This window comes from Monodon monoceros, unplaced genomic scaffold (assembly GCF_005190385.1).
Source record: "Monodon monoceros isolate NGI ecotype Baffin Bay Population unplaced genomic scaffold, NGI_Narwhal_1 Super_Scaffold_19, whole genome shotgun sequence".
NCBI classification, from domain to species: domain Eukaryota; kingdom Metazoa; phylum Chordata; class Mammalia; order Artiodactyla; family Monodontidae; genus Monodon; species Monodon monoceros.
This window is the reverse complement of record NW_021703775.1, coordinates 5,646,408-5,653,138: the sequence shown is the minus strand read 5'-3', so window position 1 is coordinate 5,653,138 and position 6,731 is coordinate 5,646,408. Positions and strand designations below refer to the sequence as shown.

Here is a 6,731-nt window from a genome sequence, read left to right as displayed (position 1 = left end):
CCCCCTCTCCCTCCCCCTCCCATCTTCCATCACACTCCCTCCTCTCAGCCTGAGCCTTGCGGGCTCCCTGGTACCCCCGTCAGGATGCTCTGACTCACAGAACAGCACCCGGCTGGTGGAGGGTCCACCTTGGAGGGCCCCTCGGAGGGCCCCTCGGAGGCATTTGGTCAGCCTTCCATTTCCCACCACACCATCGTTTATTCCCACAGAGACCGATCTGGAAGGAAGCTTGTACCCACCTGTGGGACTGATTGGGCTAAAATGTCCTCTCTTCTCTCTCCTCCCAAAAAGCCCCGCCAAACTGCTGAGCCCCCACCCCTGACTCCCACATGTGGGTGGATGCGCGGCCAGGACACAGATGAGGAGGGTGGCAGCTGCCCTGGGCGCCTGCTCGTAGGGAATCGCTGGCCAGGTGATGCTGGAGGACCATGGTGGCCTCTCCCGAGCCGCACCTGCCCGGAAGCACCGTGGCCTTGCTGTGTGGGCAGCTCACCCCCCGCTCCGCAAGAGGTGATGACCCCAGCTTCCCTAATGGCCCAGGATTCCACATCGTCCTGGATCATTCTTTTCCTCAGAAGCCGCTCCCCGCTCCCGTTGCTGCTGCAGACGACGCTGTGTGTAGATCAAAACCACCGTCCATGTTTTTCCTTTGTGGGTCACTGTGTGTTGTAGCCCAGAAAAGCATTTTTTACGTTGCAAGGCAGATACCTTTGCATTACTTTGAATCCATCTGCCCTTTGTGGTTCAGCCCATTTCCAGGGTGCACGAGGCTGGTGGTTCTCTGCTCTGAGAGCTGTCAGAAGAGGCTGGTTCTCACTCAGCCCTAAGGAGTCGGGAAAACAGTTTCATCTTGATTTTCGTCTCATGCTGGAGTAGTGATGAGACCCCGTCAAATCAGCACAGCTTCTTTGGGCTGATCTGAGGAGGTGGGGCGCTTCTTTGGAGGGGGTTGGGTTTTGTACTGAGTGGACGGGATCGGGCAGTGCGAGGCGCTAATGAAAAGCAAACAGGTGTCAACTCCGGAATGGCCTGGGAGTGTGGCTGGAGCTGTTTGGGGAAAGAGGATTTGCAGTGTTCTGATTTCTCCTCCTGGAATTACCTGATGACCCAGTTGCCATACGTGGCAGAGCGAACTTAGAAAGTTGGGGACTCTGATTCGAAATTCTCGAGCGACTCAGAATCACCTTTATGAATTATTTTCTTACTCTGGAAGGGCCAGAGAAATGGCCCTTCCAGAGTAAGAAAATGACCCCAACTCTCGCTTGTCAATGCCCGACCCATTTGAATGCTTATTAAGTGCCTGTCTGTGCACCCAGACACACACCGAGTCAGCCCTCACACTCCCCAGCGGAGATGAAGCCAGGATGGACGATCTCCACATTTACTTGTAGCTTTTACGCAAACCGTCGTCTTCTTCCCTTTTTACTTAGGATTTGCTGTATCCCTGCTAGTGGGTGGACAAGAAACTTCCCTGGTGCCCATCACACAGCTGCCCTGTCGCCTCCACTTGACGGAGGATGAGACCAAGGTGGCCCAGCCAGCAAGGAGCAGAGCAGGGCTGAGGCCAGGCCCGCTGAGCGCAGAGCCCAGACTCGCCACCACTCTACCTACTGCTTTTCTGATGCTGAGGAGTTGGGTTGCCATTTAGGAATTCTGCTTTCAGCTTAGTTCACTTCAATTCAAACTTGCTTATTTCTCAGTACAAGCCCAGGACCCGTCCACAGACAATGCAGTGATTCAAATGGCCCATAGGAGGTTCTTTTTTTTTTTTTTTTTTTAATTTCTATTGGAGTATAGTTATTTACGATGTTGTGTTAGTTGCAGGTATACAGCAAAGTGAATCGGTTATAGGTATACATATATCCACTCTTTTTTAGATTCTGTCCCCATGCAGATCATCGGGGAGTATTGAGTAGAGTTCCCTGTGCTATACAGCAGGTTCTTATTAGTTATCTATTTTATATGTAGTAGTGTGTATAGGTCAATCCCAGTCTCCCAATTTATCCCTCTCCCACCCTTTCCCCCTTGGTAACCATAGTTTGTCTGCTACATCAGTGACTCTGTTTCTGTTTTGTAGGTAAGTCCATTTGTACCATTTTCTTAGACTTCACATGTAAGTGATATCCTATGATATTTGTCTTTCCCTGTCAGGCTTCACTCAGTATGACGCTGTCTGGGTCCATCCATGTCGCTGCAAATGGCATCATTTCATTCTTCTTCATGGTTGAGTAGTGTTGCATTGTATATACACCACATCTTCTTTAACCATTCCTCTATTGGTGGACATTTAAATTGTTTCCAGGTGTTGGCTATTGTAGATAGTGGGGCAATGAACTTTGGGATGCATGTATCTTTTCAAATTATAGTTTTTTTCCGGATGTATACCCAAGAGTGGGATTGCTGGGTCATGTGGTAGCTCTATTTTTAGATTTTTAAAGGAACCTCCGTACCGTTTTCCATAGTGGCTACACCAATTTACATTCCCACCAACAATATAGGAGGGTTCCCTTTCCTCCACACCCTCTCCAGCATTTATTGGTTGTAGATTTTTTGATGGTGGCCATTCTGACCGGTGTGAGGTGACACCTCATTGCAGTTTTGATTTGCGTTTCTCTAACGATTAGTGATGTTAAGTATCTTTTCATGTGTCTCTTGGCCATCTCTGTCTTCTTTGGAGAAATGTCTGTTTAGATCTTCCGCCCATTTTTTGATTGGGTTGTTTGTTTTTTTGATATTGAGTTGCATGAGCTGTTTGTGTATTTTGGAGATTAATCCCTTGTCAGTCGCTTCATTTGCAAATCCATATGAGATTCTTTAAACCTTAAGGGTTTGCAATTTTGTTGAGAGATTTCACCTGTTAAGCCATTAAAGACTAATAAAAAGGTAGCCAATATTTATTGAGCATTTACTGTGTACCAGGCACTATTAAGAGTCCCTTCTATGCATTAATATGGCGAAAGCACTTAGAAGGTCCATTTTCCTTATACTGATTGGTCCTTATGATGACTCTAAGAAATAGGTACTTACTCCTGTTCACAGATGAGCAGACCGAGGCACAGAGCAGCTGAGGTCCCACAACCAGCACGTGGTGCAGCTGGGATTTGAACTCGGACACTTTGACCCCAGAACTTGGTGCTTACCCACCACTCAGGCATCTACATGTGACAGTGAAGCTGAATGCTCTCTGGTGGGGTGGGTGTTGAGCAGAGGTGGGGTGAGGACCTGGAAGGCAATGTCCTGTCTCGTGGAAGAGGCAGCCATCAATCGAGGCATGGCCGGCAGAGACAGCCCGCTGGAGGCCAAGGGCCTCACAGTAGCAGGGACGCTCCCCTGTTGGCATCACGGGTTGGCATACCCTGCGTTGGGTCCCACCGTGCCCTGTGTAGCCAGGTTTTGGGGGACCATTGGCGATTTGGGGGGGCGGGGGTGAGGAGCAGCAAGAATTCCTTTCTTCTTCTAAGTCTGTCAAAAGTCTCAGTATCTCTCTCCGTGTATCCTTCCTACCACTAGAAACTCAGACACTCCAAAATTCACGCGGTAGATTTTTGTACAGCAATGTCCTGATGAAAGATCCTAGAGCTTGCTTTTCCAGTTTGACAGAGAAAAGCTAGAAGAAAATAGCTCAAAGCAGAAAATGATTTTAAGGGAAAGTCACAACTTACCGTGGCGGTGACGCCAGCACACTTTGGCATCTAGAATTAACATAGGCGGTCAAGGCAGAGACCTGCCTGGTAGGTGAGCGTGCTGATGGAGGAGACCCAAGGGGCGAGCGTCACATGCCTTGGACATAATTGGGAAAGAGTGCGGCCGAGGCAGAGCCAGATGACACCCACAGTGGGCACGGTCTGTGTTTCCTGTTCGGACGTTGATTTTTTAGAACATTTAACTTCCCGGATTGCTCTTCCGATCTGTTAATGAACGCGATGTTGGCCTAAGGAGCTGGATCACGCTTCGCTCGTCAGGCACAAGCCCTGTCCCCAGCCCCGAGCAGATACCCACGTGCCCGAATGCTCACTGAATGAGGGACTGGGTTTGCAAGTGGGGCTCCTGCATGGAGAGCAGTTGCAAACAGCTTGGCACAAGTGGGCAGTGCCTCAGAAGTGAGAAATACAGGCGTGGATAACACAACTTCCCCCCCCCCCGCCCCCCCAAAAAATCTAAGGCACGGAGTGACTTATAAAGTTGGAGAAATCTACTCACCAAAAAAATACCTCTGTGTAATGCTGTTTCTCCAAGTAAAACCTCTGGCTGGAAGTACAAGGTCAAAGGGGACAGTGGGCCAGGTTCCTGGGTCAAGGGTCACAGCAGGGAGAAGAGGTCACAGAGGAGGAAGACAGAGCGCCTGGCTTATGACACCATGAAATGCAGCAGCAAGTCCCTGGCCGCGCAGGGCTTTCCAGGAAGCATCCCTCTGCCCTCCGTCACCCACCTGTCCTCACCTGCTGGCAGAACCCACCTGGTCCAGGTCAGCTTGTCGGAGGTGGCTTCATGTCAGGGCGGACCTGGGTGGATGCTCTGTCTAGGAGGGGCCCCAGTAGGGAGGTGTGGCTGCAGCTCAGGGTTGATCACAGGTTAAAAGGGTCCAGGTTGCCAGTTAGATTTGTTTGATTTTTATGTGCCTTTTGATCTTTCTGTATCATACCTGCAGAGCTGTGTATAAAACTAGGTTCCATTTTAAAACTAACGATAAGGTGAGCGCAAGCATACATGTAGCTGTCACCAAGGGTATGAAACAGAGCATGACCAGGCCCGCAGAAGCTCCTGTCTGCTCCTTTCCCATCACACCACCCCCTTCCGCATAGAGATGACCATTTCCACATCATCGTGTCCTTGCGTCTCTCTGCAATTCTGCCAAGTTTTAATTCATCATTAATCACTGTAATTTAGTACGACCTTTGGCTTAACTTTATGTAAACAGGGTCATAGGAAGTGTACTCTGGTACACTCTCCTTTCACTCAGCTTTGCTAAGCGATTCGTCGTCTCACACCGTCCAGCGTAGCTGTCGTTGGTTTGTCCTCGTTGCTGTAGGCACATGCTACGATCCCTGCCCCCAGGCCAGTGTGGAACTCTGAGAGGGTGTGTCTGTGGATGTCTGTACGTATTTCCTGATGAACATTGGCAAGCATCCTCCAGAGAGCTGACTGTGTGTAAGATCGCTGGGTTGTGGGGTAGGAGCCCGTCACCCTCATTAGGTGATACCGAGTTGTTTCCATGGTGATGGCACCACTCCACCATCCAGCAGTGGGGTGGAGAGTTCCAGCTCCTCCATTTCACCAGAACTTGGCGCGTGCGAAGGCGCCTCACGGAGTCTCGATTTGCTTTTCTCCCAGTTGATGGTGTGACTGAGTGTCTTTGCATAGTTTGTCGGCCGTTTGGATTTCCTTTTTCTGTGAAATGCTCTTTCAGGTATTTTGCCGTTTTCCTACTGGATTGCCTGGGTCTTTTGTGTAATGATTTGTAAGCGTTCTTTCCACGCTAGTCCTCTGTCGGGCATGGTTTTAATCGCGTCCTTGTCACTCTGCCCTAGGGCGACAGGGATGGCCAAACACACAACAGCCGATACTGGACAGGTGAGACGGTGTATTAACTGACGGTGTGTTAATCACGTGTACTTACGGCCCCAGGGAGGAGCGTACCGCGTGCCATGCAGGGACGCACGGGGGCTGCACTTGGGAACAGAGTGAACAGGCAGGGGTGGTGTGGTAGTAGCAAGAGGTTGGGGTGTCCCCTGGTTCCCACAGAGGATGTGATTGGCTGGCAGGGCACTGAAACCCACTTGCAGGATGAACAGTAACTGCACCTGGTCCTCTCCACCCCCAGCAGTAAGGAGGCTTGTTTAGCCAGGGGACCTTATCAGTGGCAAGAAGGAACTTGCCGTTAGCGTGGGGAGGAGAGCTTCGGTTGTTCCCTCTCGATTTTGCCAGATGACAAGGCAGCGTATCACACTGACCCTTCCTTCCGGGCTCATACCACAGGTCTGTGTGCCGCAAATATCTGATCTCGCTTTGTGGTTTGCCTTTCCCTCTCTTCAGGCTCTTTTGATGAACAGAGAGAGTCTTTAGAGTTGGTCCTTCTTCTACCTGAATTCATTCTTCACTCCTCCCGGGTCGAAGCTATTCTGTATACTGTCTTCGGAAAGCATCCCTCTCTGGCCGTCAGTTTGATTCTGAATCTAAACTGAATCAAAGCAGATGACGTATGCCTCCCATGCCCCGGTCGTTCGGGAGCCCAGGGCCCTCTCTGCTTGCCGAGCCCAGTCCTGCCTCTTCTCAACATGAGGCTTCACACCGATCCCCCTTCTAATCGTGGCCAACACAGATCTCCAGTCAGAATTGCCGGGGCCCCTTGGGGACATCCTGAACTGGATGTCCACACAGCCCGCTTCCAGCTCAGCCGGCCAGTCTGTGGACTCCCGTGCAGGCGCATTTAACTTTGCTGATACGACTGCACCGGCGCTGTGGGTTCAAAAGACAGAGAGAGGAATATGCTTCCTGTCTGTTCACGTTCTCCCCAGGCTGTCCCAGGGCCTCCAGAGAAAAGGTAGGAGAAGTGTTGTTGGGGATTTAGAGCAGGCATCTAGTGCAAAACTCAGAAAAGGGCCAGATTCTTGACAAAGTAGCCAAGGGCATAGCAATAAGTTTGGATGGAGAACCTCCCGCCTCCAACAGGTCAGTGATGTTCCTGATAAGGTGATTCAGCTGTGAGGATGGTGCCTTCCCTCCCTTGTCTC

The 6,731-nt window shown here is 50.6% G+C and overlaps 1 protein-coding gene across 1 annotated transcript in view; it reads left to right on the top strand.

Moving 5' to 3' along the window:
- Positions 1–6,731, top strand: part of NPAS2 (neuronal PAS domain protein 2) — a 101,920-nt gene that overhangs the window by 44,949 nt on the left and 50,240 nt on the right. The window lies entirely within an intron of this gene.